At 32.0% G+C, this 14879-nt stretch overlaps 1 pseudogene; it reads left to right on the top strand.

Moving 5' to 3' along the window:
- The first annotated feature begins 737 nt into the window (after positions 1-737).
- LOC149571337 (putative aspartic proteinase GIP2 pseudogene) lies at positions 738-2107 on the top strand (annotated as a pseudogene).
- The last annotated feature ends 12772 nt before the right edge of the window (positions 2108-14879 follow it).

The following is a 14879-nucleotide window of genomic DNA, read 5'->3' as shown; positions in this document are numbered from 1 at the left end:
TCAATTTTACAAAGGATGACTTGTATAAGCCTCCTCTATTATACATTAAACTGTAGTCCCCAGCATTTCACATGGGCTTTGCATCTCAATTTCTGACATCCGATCTTTTATATTACAATCTCTTTGTCCCCATGCCTTATGTTTAGCAAATCGAGGAGACGAATTTAATATCTTCCACGTTCAAAAGCTCAGTGGATTCATTGATTTGGCATTAGGTGCTAATAGTACCTAGTGGGTTCGTCCCATATAATATCCGGAGCAGTTTAATATGTTACGTATTTCCAATTTTAGAAGATTCTTATTAATTATTATTAATTATTTGTTGACAACGAGAATGAGAATCGTCTACATTAGGCACGTGTGGAAGAAATCATAATTGGATGGATCAGTATAAGCGACCTTCAAACGCGGAGGAATTTATTGGCATAAACCATTCCCACCATTTCTATAACCATTTTCATTCTTCCATTGTCCAAACGCTTTTAATTGTTCTCTGTCGGCGCTCGGAGGGCTCCCAGTCAATTCAAACTAGAGAATAAAGTAGGTGATACTAATCGTTATCTGATTCTGGGTCAAACCAGCTGTCACTAGTATTGGATATCCAATTGCTCCATGTGATTAATCACGTGCCATTGCATTACTTTTCAAATAAATTACTACTCTACATGCGCTGCAGGGTAACAACCTATATAAAACGACTGGCCACACACCATTTAGCATATCAATGCGCCCGCTTGTGTCAACGAGTTCATCCATTAATGATGGCCCCTCTTTACCTCATCTTCTTCTTCCTATTTTCAACCTGTTCAACTGCAGATCGGGTGTCAACTGTGGTTGCTCCGCTCTCAAAGGACTCTGCAACACTGCAATATATAATGGAAGTCCAGCAAGGGACCCCCCTCAAGAAACAACGATTAGTTGTCGATCTGTCTGGAGATTTCCTGTGGCTTCACTGCAAATCCTGGACCTACAAATCGTCCACGTACCTTCCCATCCCCTGTCACACACCTCTCTGCACCGCCTCTGGGTCTGTCACATTCGGTTGTGGGAACTGCTCCAACTTGCCGCCGGGAACAAAGTCATGCAGAAACAACAGTTGCATCGAGCAAGCGACGAATGGGGTGACGGGGACTCAAATATTTAACGCAGAACTCTCCCAAGATGCACTTGCGCTCTCTCCCACCGATGGAAAGAGAGCATCCCTGCCTTCTAAAACAGTAGTCGCCGAATTCGCTTTTGCCTGCGCTCCGTCCACTTTACTGCGCGGCCTAGAAAAGGGAGCGGTAGGAATGGCGGGCTTGAACTGGGCCCCGCTCGCTCTGCCTTTTCAGCTCAGCGTGGCTCTCGAATTAGAAAGGAAATTCGGCCTCTGCCTTCCTGCCGGCACCGCTCCAGGAGCCGTCTTCTTTGGCGCCCCGCCTTATCTCCCATCCATCAAGCTTAATTACACCTTCCTCCTCACTCCCAGGTACCCAAGAGAATATTACCTGAATGTTAATAGCATTCAGGTAAACGGAAAGAAATTGGCCATCGATCCGGATCTACTGAGGTTGAATTTGCAGGGCAGCGGCGGGACAAAGCTGAGCACGGTGGTGCCGTACACGCAGACTTCGACGCCCATCTACGCCGCCATTCGTGACACATTCATTAAGGAAGCAGAAGACATGGGCATCTCACGCGTGGAGTCGGTAAAGCCTTTTGATGCCTGCTTCGATGTCACGACCATGGGCTCCACTAAAACTGGACTAGCCGTGCCTCTGATCGATCTAGTTCTGGATAACGAGTTTGTGTTTTGGAGGATTTATGGGGCCAATTCTGTGGTTAAAGTGAAGGAGGGGGTGATGTGCCTAGCATTCATAGACGCGGGGGAATCTCCCGTTGCATCGATTGTAGTGGGAAGTCATCAGTTGGTGGACAACCTGTTGCAGTTTGACTTGATCGAGTCGAAACTGTATTTCAGCTCCTCCTTGCTGGCCTCCGACGCTGCGTGCTCCAATTTCAATTTTAATTGAGATTCATATGCTGATTTGGGGGGGCACTGTGTCGCTCACGTGGTCCTATTAAATAATCTAATGCTTAATTTGTTTTATGAGTATTTGATCCAAAATCGACTCCTTCTGTGCTCTCAAAAGACAAACAACAGTTGTCCCTTGAAGACGCTAATCATAAGATTTATCTAAATTAGAAACATCTTCACATTCAGTGGGGATGCTTAAAATAGGTTGAATCTTTGCTGGAAGAAAATCTAAAAACAGGGATAATTTCAAAAGATCTTAAATGCAAATGAAGTTTATTTTTTCCATAAATATTATAATTCATAAAGAGTGGGTTTATAAGGTATGTAATCTAATAATATACAAAAGATAGATTTTGTTTCGATAAAAAATTGTGTCTTGTTTAGTTGAAAGATTAATAAATTTTAGAAATTGAAAAAAAATTATTAAAAATTTATCTTTAAAGTCATTTTTGAACAAATTGTTGAATCTAGCTTAAAAAATAGGAATCCAAATCTTTGTCCAAAACTTGAATGTCACTAATTTCTATATAAATTTAAATTAACAATAAAATATGACAAGTGATAGCATTCAATAGAGTATGTGATTGATTTTGAATTTTCAAGAAGTTAAAATTCCTTCAAAATGGTTGTGGTGCCTCTACTATTTAATCTATTGATATTTCCCATGAGAATCAATTCCTCATTCCTAAGCATCAAGACCACCTGCTCCAACTTCAATTTCACTTCCATCACATTAACAACATTACAACAATCACTTATAAATTATAAAGTTTGGAGAAAGATTCAATTATAAACTACTATATATACACTATTAGATCTATTGATGAGAATTTGGAAAGTATGTATGATTGGTGAGTGGCAAAAAAATGTTTGATTTAGAAGGGAAATATCTAGTCCCATCCCAATCGTATCCGAATAGATTAATATTACATCTATATTTGCCATCATTTTGGTGTTTTAAAAGGACATAAGGGCCTATATCACTAAAGGCATTAGATGGGCTTGATGTTGATGTTTCAAGTTGTGTCGCTCATCTGGTCCTTATTAAATAATCCAAGGCTTAATTTTTTTAATGAGTATTTGATCCAAAATTGACTCCTTATGTGCTCTCAAAAGATAAACAATAGCTATCCCTTCAAGACGCTAATCATAATAATTATCTAAATTAGAAACACCTTCACATTCAGTGGGGATGCTTAAAATAGGTTGAATCTTTGCTGGAAGAAAATTTAAAAGCAGGGATATTCAATTTCAAAAGATTTTAAATTCAAAGGAAGTTTTCATTTTTCATAAATATTATATTTCATAAAGAGTAGGTTTATAAGGTATGTAATCTAAAAGATAGATTTTGTTTCAATAAGTAATTGTGTCTTGTTTAGTTGAATGATTAATAAATTTTAGAAATTGAAAAAAAATTATTAAAAAATTATCATCTTTAAAGTCTTTTTTAAACAAATTGTTGAATCTAGCTTTAAAAATAGGAATCCAAATCTTTGTCGAAAACTTGAATGTCACTAATTTTCTATATAAATATAAATTATCAATAAAATATGACAAGTGATTGCATTCAATAGAGTATGTGGTTGATTTTGAATTTTCAAGAAGTTAAAATTCCTCCAAAATGGTTGCGGTGCCTCTACTATTTAATCTATTGATATTTCCCATGTGATTCAACTCCTCATTTATAAGCATCAAGACCACCTACTCCAACTTCAATTTCACTTCCATCACATTAAAAACATTATAACAATTCACTTATGAATTATAAAGTTCGGAGAAAGATTCAATTATAAACTACTATATATACACTATTAGATATGTTGATAAGAATTTGAAAAGTATGTATGATTGGTGAGTGGAAAAAACATGTTTAATTTAGAAGGGAAATATCTAGTCCCATCCCAATTGTATCTGATTAGATTTTTCAATAGATTAATATTACACAAATATTTGCCATCATTTTGGCATTTTAAAAGGACATAAGGGCCTATATCACTAAAGGCATTAGATGGGCTTGATGTTGATGTTTCAAGTTGTTTAAGTTGCAAGATAAAAGCAACCACATTATAGTTGCTAACCATTTTCATTTGAATCAACACTTTAAACTTTATTGTGGGAAAAGTGATAAATCAAAGTGGCATAGTGGAAGCCACAACCACCAACCATTTTTGCTTTTAACTATTGGACTTATGTTTTCTCTTTTAGGAATAAAACTATTAGACCTACATGTACATTGATTTCTATGAATATGCATTTAAGGGTAAGTATTATCAATGGGTAAAAGAACATCAAGATTTTTTTTTTACAAGAAAGGAACAATTGAACTATTCAAGGTGGGGAAGGATACACTTGAAAACGTGGCAAAGAATAAGTGCATCATCCACAATAATACTAAGAAGTAGTGTGACAAATTTCTTGAACTATGTAGTTCATTCTAATTGGTCAATTGGTACATTGCACTTTTTTCAATTGGTACATGAATTTTATTTGGTATTATCCATTTGATCTCTTTACTTCTTGTTTATAAGATTTTTAAATTTTGAGAAGTGTGCTAGAAGACACATTATATGTACATAGTTTATAATGTTGTTACTAGGAAAGGCCATGTCATTGTCTTTTGTGCATGGTATGAGTTCTTTCAACAATTAAAGGTTTGATGGAGATTGTGCTAGAGGCATGAGAAAAGGTGAAGTATTTCATAGTGTAAAAATAGGAAACCAAACTTTTAGGTTTCATATTCAACTAAAGGAGGTTGATTAATATTATTACATGCAAGCGTACATTTATTAAGGAGTTTATTTTTTACATGAAAAGAAAAAGAGAGCTTTTATCTCATATACATTAGTAGGTGCACTATTAGGTGAATCCTATATTCCTATGTGTGAGCATTTTCCTAATAGGAAAGTAATATATTCATAGCCATTAATTATGAATTTTATAATTAACACATAAAGGGGTCCAACTAGAGGCTAGAGGCAATAGAAGCAAAAGTTCTCCTATCATCCTAAAATACCATTTTGTAAAGAGAAAATGTAAGCTATTTTGATGCATCATTAATAAAATGTCATTTCTCTACTATAGCACATGTATATGTGCATGTTTTTCCATTTCTAGTTTCTACATATGGTATCAAAGCCAGATTAGAGGTGAGAGAGTATTGTAGTCTATTTAGATAGACACAAAGAAAATCTCAAACCTACAAGGAACATTCAAGGTCCATTGGGATGATGATAAAAAGAGTCTATGGTCAGTGAAATAAAGAGTGGTGTAGGTTTGAGGTATTCCATAATATGTTGTCCTTATTGTCCATTTTGTAGTCTAGTCTCTATGAAGTTTATGAATAAGTGTCTATGTTGAGAGGTAATGAAATGATATGGTGGAATGTTGAAGCATTGCCTTTAATTTTGTTTAAGAAATAGGACATGAGAACTCAATAAATTTTGGATCTCGAAGAACCTACAATGTGGCTCAATAGGAGGTGTTGAGAAAACACAAGGGTTTCACACTTGAGCCTACAATAGATTGGAGATCAAGTGTGTCAAAGCTCATGGTTAGAGCATCCCAAGAGAGTGATGGGATTTCCTAGGTTCAATCAGAATTTGATGATTTTACATATAGTTTGAAGAGTTCATTTGGATATGCAAATTGGGACAAATGAAAGATAATTATCAAGAGAAAAGGATTTTGTTAATTTCAAAACATCTATGATCAAAATTAAAGGGGGTGATTGGTCAAAACTCTAGGTAAATAATCACCTTCATTTGTTTATTTTTTGTATGGCAAGACAAAAATTATTTTTATCTCATTTACATTACTGAGTGCACTATTCGTTGAATCCTATTTTCCTAAGTGTGAGAACTTTTCTAAATTAGCCAATTATATACTCACAACCATTATTTGTGTATTTGATAATTAAGACCTAAAGGGATCCATCTAGAGGCTAGAGGCAATAAACATAAAAGGTTTCCTATCATCCTAAAGTGTCATTTTGTAAAGAGAATATATATTTACTATTTTAATACATCAATAATAAAATCTCATTTCCCTACTATAGTACTTGTATATATGAATGTTTTTGTGTTTCTAGTTTGTACATATGGTATCAAAGCAAGATTAGAGCTAAGAAAGTATTGTACTCTATTTAGATCGATAGAAAGAAATGAAAGAAAGAAAAAATCTTAGACCTACAAGGAGCATTCATGGTCTATTAGGTTGATGATTAAAAGAGTCCATAGTTAGTGAAAGAAAGAATGATGTAGGTTTGAGGTACATTATAATATGTTTTCCTTATTGGCCATTTTGAAGTTAACTCACTATGAAGTTTATGAATAACTATCTATGTTGAGAGGTAATAGAATGATATCATTCAATGTTGATGTGTTGTCCTTGAGTTTGTTTAAGCAATAGGATAGGAGAACCTAGTAAAGTTTTGATCTCCAAGCACCTGTGATGTGTTAAGAAAGAACAAGGATTTCACACATGAACCTACAATAGACTAGAGATCAAGTGTATCAGAGCTCATCATGGTTATAGCATCCCAAGAGAATGATATAATTTTTCAGGCTCAATCAGAATTTGAATATTTTACATATAGTTTGAAGTTTGAAAGAATTTGGAAAATGTTTGAAGTGTTAATTTGGATACAAGAAATGAGACAAGTGAAAGATAATGTCATAACATCTATGGTCAAAATTAAGGGGGGGTGATTAGTTAAAACTCCAAGTAAATAATCACCTCTAGTTGTTCACCATAGTAGAATCCAAAGTTAATTAACCTATGTTATTATGGTTGTTAAAATGTTTTTGAAATTAAGAAGCAACCAAAATGGGGGCTAACCAAGAATTAGCAGAACAATTGTCCAAAGATTAGTTGGTAGTAACTACCACAAGATGTGCCCTTTCAAAATTTCAAAAAACTACCGATACCCATAACCAAAATATAAATAATGCCATAAGCATCAAGAGTCTTATCCATATACAAAATGCCCATCAAATAAATACTGGCCATAATATTAGTCCAGAGATAAAAACTAAAAATGGCCCGAAGGCACTAAGTATAATTGGACTCATAAAAAAAAACAAAATCTAACCACATTAGCAAAACATCTACTATGTCTATTAGAATGTTGATTTATATAATCAATGGTATTAGTCAAGACTAAATCAGAGTTGTGAATCTAATCTCCTGCCATGGCTGATGTAAAGCCACTTTATATGTAGAAAATGTAAATTTTATATTGCATCGATAACAAAATATCCTTTATTTTTTGCAGCACATGCATATGTGTGCGCTTTTGTATTTCTATATCCTACAAATTCAATATTACAAATTTTTCTAGGTGGTAGCTAACATTCTTTGTCCACATTACATTTTTAGAGAATTTGTAGCAAATCTTTAACCATTAAAGTATAAAAAGTTTTTACTTGTAGACAAGATTGTTTGATATGTGTAAAGGCATATATCTATTATTCATTGTATTATCTACTCTTCTAACAACAATTGTCCATATATCATTGCTATATTTTATAATAATGAAAAAAAATAAAATAAACATTCCACACAATTAATAAATTTTTTGAAACACTTATAATGATTATTTACATACAAGTCATTATTCAAATTTATTGGAATTCTTTTGTCCTTACATTTTGTGTGGATATATGTGGTGGCTAGTTCTTGGTTGAATTGTTATTGATAGTGGTTAGATATAAGAATTTTTGGGGGATGTGCTTTATTGTTCTTTCTCCCGTCTTCCTTCCTGCTCTAAACCACACATCTTCCTTGTATGAAGGTTTGTTTCTTTGTTAGCATAATCTAATATTTATGTTTTTTGTCTCCTAATTGCAAAGTTTTTTTTAATTAGTAAGAGGTTGAAACCAAGATTAATTATTATTGGTTATGCTTAATTATTATTATTTATTAAGCTCAAGAGTAGACTCAGACCCAAGGCCTCCAAGATAAAAGGCTCATAATTGACCATTGTGTTGTAGGCTCTTGCCTTATCCTAACTGCATAGTTAATAGAGTTATTTGGGTTTGGTTCTCTTAAAAGATAGATATTTGATGATTTTAGACCTCTTTTATTCTTCCTTAAGTAATACTTGTGGTTCTTGGAGTATTTTTGGTTTGGATCTTAGATAAATTATTCTTGGTTGTGAATTTCAGTGAGAATTTTAAGAGGATGGGTTTCTTGAAGTGTTTGTACCCTTTCTTTTTCATCTCTCTTTTTTGGGTCCATTCTACACTTTTGGTTTTCTTTATAAAATGTTCTTGGCTATTTGTTGCAAAGTTGTGGGTTCTAGAAGGTGGTGGTTGTTTTTAGAGAATATGATTTATATCGTTGATTGTCTTTTCCATCCTCTCCAAATTATAGGCATCCTTTTCCTTGTTGGATGTTTTTGTTACAAGTGGTAGATGGTTTGTAGTTGTAGTGGTTGTGGTGGAGTTGGGCTATGAATATTTTAAGAGGTTGAGAATTATTTCATGTGCTTTTTCCCTCTCCCTAGTTTTGTTTCCCCGAGCTCCTACTACTATGCTAGTGCTTTCTATGTTGGGTATGTTTAATATTAAGGTAGAGGGAATTCCTCTAGATGTAGAATTATTGTAGTCAAGAAGTTTTTTATCTTTGTTTGACTTATCTTGGTTATCTTACTAAGGTGACATTGAATTTTATTGATGTGGAGTGTATTGTACAATTGGAGGTTGTATTGGATGTAATTTTTCTTTGTATAAGGTTGGGGGAGCCTTTCAAGCCCCCTTATTTGTTTCTATTATTAAAGGTCATGGGAGCCCTTGAAAAATCAATCTTTTTAGAGGAAAGACATTGCCCTATTCATATTATAATCTTTTGAGAGGCAAGATTTTGACCTATTGATAGTGTAATCTATGCTTTCTATGGTGATTTTAATATTATAGGCTATTTTTATTATGATGTTGATTAGTTTTCAAAATATTAGATAGAAGCCAAAAGAAAGGGGGGCTGACCCTAGAGTTACTAGTTTAAGATAAAAATGTTATATATTTACTTTTCTAATGTTTGACCCTAGATCCCTCTCAAAAACTATTTGTTAAATAGTTTTTATGTGACTTCAAAACTATATCTATTATCACAAGGAAAGTGGTCAAGGATTTGTTCATATTTGATCAAACCAAATATGAAATCTCCCAAGGTTAAATCTTTCTGATGTAAGTGACCTCATGATTTTGGTACAGTCGGGGTATCGATGTTTTAATTTATTGTTTGAGCACTGATGTGCTCATTCTATCTCTATCCCCCCCCGCAATTTATTATACTAGGCTCCTACTATTATGCTAGTGATTTATCTCTTATCTATCCTTTTTATTGAGGTGGAGGTACTTCCTCTAGAGGTGGACTTATATGTGGCTAAGAAAAAGTGTTGGCTCCTTGGTTTTCATTGTGTTTCCTATTGAGGTGCTCTTGACTTCTATTTAGTCGGAGCACATTATACATAAATGGGGGTTTTATTTAGAAAAAATTATATTTCTATAATATTAGGGGAACCTTTTGAAACCCCTTATTTTTTTCTCTTATTAAGGATTATGGGAGCTTCATTAAATCTTATGCGCTCTAAAGTTATGAAACCCATGGTTTATTGTTCATAAGGTTAGGAGAGCATTTTAAAACTCTATCTTTTCTAGAGGTAAGGCATTGAGTTGTTGATATTTCATCTCATTCTTTGTATAATGGTTTCATTACAAGTTATTTTTGTTGTGATGTTGATAGGTTTCTACTATAAAAATATTATATATTTAATGGTTATATTTTTATACTAGATTATATATCCCTCTCAAAAAGTATTTGTAAAAAGGTTTTGGGGTCACTTGAAATTTTATTTTACCATAAAGTCAAAACCATTAAATTTTGAGTTATAATTAGATAAAGTTTAAAATATTTAGAGAAATATTATGTTTTTAATTTTTGCATTATTTTACATCACACACTATTATCTATCATCACAAGTTAAATAGACTTGATAATCCATAGTTAATTAGAAAACCAATCGTCACTTACTCAAACCATAGAATTCACTCTCATGATTCTCCAAGTTATATTACTACTCTAGAACACCATTTTGATGATTAGTACGATGGGGCCAACTCGAGTAGAAGATATGGTCTTAGCATCAAAGAAGACAACAAATGGATTCACACAATTAATGCAAGAAATATTATTGGCCTTTGCTTCTTTCACAAACACATCATGAATGGAAGCATATATGGATTTCACAATAATGGTGTATGAAGCCAAAATGATCAACTTGGTGTTCTCCTTGCCCTTAGTATCAATATCTAATTTAGTAGCAGTATTAGTGATCTTCATCTCATCCACTTATTATTCTAATGTTCTATTTTAAATGTATATTCTTTTAAAATATTAATATAATTCTTATTTATTTTATTTAAAAATATTATTCAAAAATTAATTATACATTTATCATAATATATCAAAGATGATTTGGTATGAATTTTTTAATAGTTTTCTAAGAATAATAACATTTAGAAATTGATCATGATCAACCTTTAAAAATTGAGAATACTATTTTAATACCAAGTATTATTGGGATCATCATCAACCCTTAAATTTTGAGATAACATAATTGATCAATGTCAATATTTTTTTTTAATCTATCATAGTAGGTGATGCATGTGTATACAAAATGATTTTAGAATTTTTTATAGGAACCAATTACTTCAAACATATGAGTAATAACTAGATTAAAATATTTATAAATATTTTCATAGTTTCAAATTTTCTTTCTATTAAAAGACATCTTATGTTTACAATTCTAAGAAAAATTAGAAAAGATAATTTGTTATTGACACTAAATTTTTATGGTTCACTAGTTAATTTGAACATCTTTAAGGAAAGATTGTGTGTTTAATATATGCATAAATATTTTGGAACACATTGTGATCTATCCTTATAAGATAAGTGGACTTACAAGTCTATTATTAGTTAGCAAACTAGTTTCGTACTTTAAAACATGTTTAACCTATTGTCAAACTACCATAGATTATTATATTTATATATTCTACAATTTAAACGATAAATATATTTCCTTATTTATTCATGAACACATATATATTCTAATGGAAATCTCTTTATTTTTTTGAACAAGGATTCAATCCTTCTCAACTTAAAAAAAGAAAACAACGACAACATGTCACGACTCAAATTTTGACATACTTTTTATACAGACATATTATGCGATTGACCTTTTGACTAAGACTATGTTTGACTATGTAGGACTCTTGTCGAATACTTTAAAACATTTATAGTTGATATTATTTGATGGATAATTTAATTTAATGACCATTAGAATGGTCGCAATATGTTGAGCTTATGAGATTGCAACATAATGGTTAAAATTTTTAATTCATTTATATGTTTATATCTGATAATGTATCTTAAATGTTTTAAAATTTGAATTTAAGATATTATGATTATTATGATGATGACATTACTGACGTATTGGCTGATGTCAAGTTTTTGAGTGTGCAGGTACTAAAGGCGGAAGGGTGGTTGAGGTAGAGGAGTTTAGCTCCTTGGCAGGGTTGGTCCATAATTTTTATGGTGTAGTCCCACACACACACTTAAAGTATTTTATTTCGAATAAGTTATATACTTAGCTTTTACATCTAATTTAATTGTATGGATTTGGACATGCATATAGAGTGGTAATGAATTTATAAAGTGTTTAGTAATTTTGAAATATTATAATTTAGATTTAAAATAATTATTATGCACTTAAATCATTTTCATTAGAACTTAAATTGTGAAATTTAATGGAAATGGCTAGTTGAGAAATTTATTACGATTAAATAGTAACGAAGTGTATAATCCCTATTATTTTTAAGATGGACTAAATTTGACACTCTAAATTAGGAAAGATGAATTAAATAATTCCCAATTTTCGTATTCTCCATAACATTAGCTGGGATGGAAGGATTTTAAAAAATAAATAAATTATTATAATAATAATAGATCTACTGTAATTTTTTGGAAAAAAGTAGAGGTTTTGGAATAAAAGCAAGGGAGACGTTTGTTTTTTTTAAAGAGGAAAAAGAAGACTCCTTGAAAGAAAAGGTAAGGAGGGACTAATTTTAAAAAAAAAAGGAAAATCTGCATAGTGAGGAGACGCATGCAAGAAGGATGTTTTTTTTAAACCTGTTAAGAGAGGGGAAAGATTTTATTAAAGGGAGGAAGCCGATTTCTGAAGAGAACCTTTTTTTTTGAGGAATGTGGTGAGACATTTTCTGAAGGAGGGCGATTAAGGAGAGGAGGCCGATTTTAAACAGTAGAGAAAAATGTTATTGGAGAGGGAGAAAGAACTGATAAAAAAAACTAAAGAAGGAATTAGCGATTTGGAGAGAAGAGATGTTGTTTTAAATGGGAAGGTAGATGATTTAGGAAGGAAAAAGGAGGACAAATAGCAGAGACAAGAGCTTGGATGAGAGGAAGGAAACAAATCTATTCTAGTTCATCTTTATTTTTTTAATCTTTTGTTGTGTAGCTTATGAAATAGAGGAGCCTCTGGAAACATCTTAGTAATTATTATTATAGCTAGTTCATGTTTGCTGTTATATTCTTTGTTTCCTATAGCTGGTTCATGTTTTGCTGATTATATTCCTTATGAACTTTAGAATAATTACAGCCTATCCATGTTTTTCTGTTTTGCTGTTTGGAAGGAAATAAAAATGTTAGGAAATAGATCTAAACAATATCTATTATCCAATTTTATATCTTTTGGCTTTTGGTTGTACATGCCAGTAACAGTTTGACAAGAATGGTAAGGGAGTAATTATTATTTCAGTATTTTTGTTTGGCTTTTGTTATAAAATTAACTATGATTGTTGTTCCATCAAAACATGGAGGATTTATGACAACAAAAAAAACAATTCCCAATAATAAAATCGATGTGCCTAGTAAATCAATATTCCACTATGACAGTAGGCAATGAGGTTGTAAATCCAATCATAGTAATTTAAAACTACCGTATCCTGTCCAGATTTCATTGAAAATGTTCAAAAACAAGGGAATGGGTGAAATGATGATTGATCTTACATAAAACTCTTTCCCAATTGCTTGGCTGAGTTGTTGGAATCTGATTACATATAGCTAAATATTAAACCTTCGAGTAGAGAGACCAGAAATAAAAGATAAAAACAAAATCAACGCATTTAAAATTATCCAAGATAGAAGTCAAAACTGGAATTACAAAACAGCAATAGTCATGTTTAGATTTTTATATTTTAAATTATTATCTTTTTTTTTTCAATCATTGGTAATAGTGGCTTAAGTACCAAGGAAATAAATTTCTATTAGATGGGATTGTATATTAATTTTGTGTATTTGGGAATTGGCTGGAAACTTTTTGATAGGAATGTATATTAATTTTTGTGTATTTGGAAATTGGCTGGAAACTTTGTGATAGGAAGGAAGAAAAAAAAAGATTTCAAAAAAGATTTATTGTTTTATAAGCTTAGAAATCAACTAAATTATGTTGTATTATCTTGTAGTCCAATTAAATAAATAATGAGATAGGAATCTCTATGATTAGTAGATAAATATTTTTGTCTTAAATTTTGAATGCAAAAAAAAAATGGAAGTACCACTGTTTTGGTACTTCATTTCTTTTTCTTTAAAAGAAAATCGTGATGAAATTTGATTATCTAGAAGGGTGCTGAATGTGGAATCAAAAAAGAGGGTAATTTATGGGAAATGCATTGTTTTTCCTTAGAAATTTATCTACCAGCCTTTTACACTAAACTAGTTCATGATGCTTAGCCAAGCTTGGTAAAATTTTTATGCATATGATTGAAATGCATTGGTTATTTTACATTTTTTTCCCTCTTCCATATCCTTGTGAATGTATCTACTAGACATAGGTGTAAGTAGATTAGATCACTTGGCTGCACCAGATCTTTCCGATCCAATTGTGCTGAGTTGCTAGCCTTCTCATGCCAAGGTTGGGTAGTTTTCCTTAACCAAAAAACTTCGGGGAGCTAACCACTCCATGGTTGGGCAGTAAAAGCACCTGGACCACTCTTCTGTCTCATGATAGCGGATGGATATAGTTCTGATGGCTTGGAGACGAGATTACATGCAGATGGACACTAAGGTTTGATGGCATATTATTTTATATGTTTTATGTTATATATGCTTTATATCATATGATGTACTGATGATACATTCATGTTTGACATGTAGGTCGACATAGTTCTAACAAGATGTCATGTTTACCTGTTTCATTTCCAGCATTTATACTTTGTTTTGCATATGGTCGATATGGGGTCAGCTTTGTATTATCAAGTGTATTTAGAAAAAATGGTGACATGTAATAATGATTGTGATTCTAGTTATTCTCAACTATTTGTCGATATGTATAGATTTCCATTTGGAAATGGACAATGAATTAAATCTTTATGTGAATTAAATTGACATTTGACTTTTCAAATTACATATTTTCCACATCTTGAAGTTGTTTGCTTATGTGGCAATTGTTTTGGATTCTAGTCTTTACACAAAACAACAATGATACACAATTTTTTTCTTCTTAATTATAAAAAATAATTACGCACTTTTTTCCCTATCATACTTTGTAATTAAAACTCTTCTCAATCTCTTGTACAAAACAACCTAAAATTCATTAACATGACCTTAAATGCTAAAGAGAAGTTTATTTGTCCACCCAAAATTCTTGAAACTTTAAAAATTGATATTTTTATACTCTCTATAACCATTACTGACAAAGCTTAGTCAATCTTTAAATCTTGATCCAAAGATTGAAAGTAACAGAATATCATGACGTGAAAGCAGAAACCATGTGGATTTGAAGCGG

This window comes from Cupressus sempervirens, chromosome 2, assembly GCF_028749045.1.
Source record: "Cupressus sempervirens isolate cs-2001-9-10 chromosome 2, ASM2874904v1, whole genome shotgun sequence".
Classification (NCBI taxonomy): domain Eukaryota; kingdom Viridiplantae; phylum Streptophyta; class Pinopsida; order Cupressales; family Cupressaceae; genus Cupressus; species Cupressus sempervirens.
The sequence above is the reverse complement of the archived record's forward strand: the minus strand, read 5'-3'. Positions and strand labels throughout refer to the sequence as shown.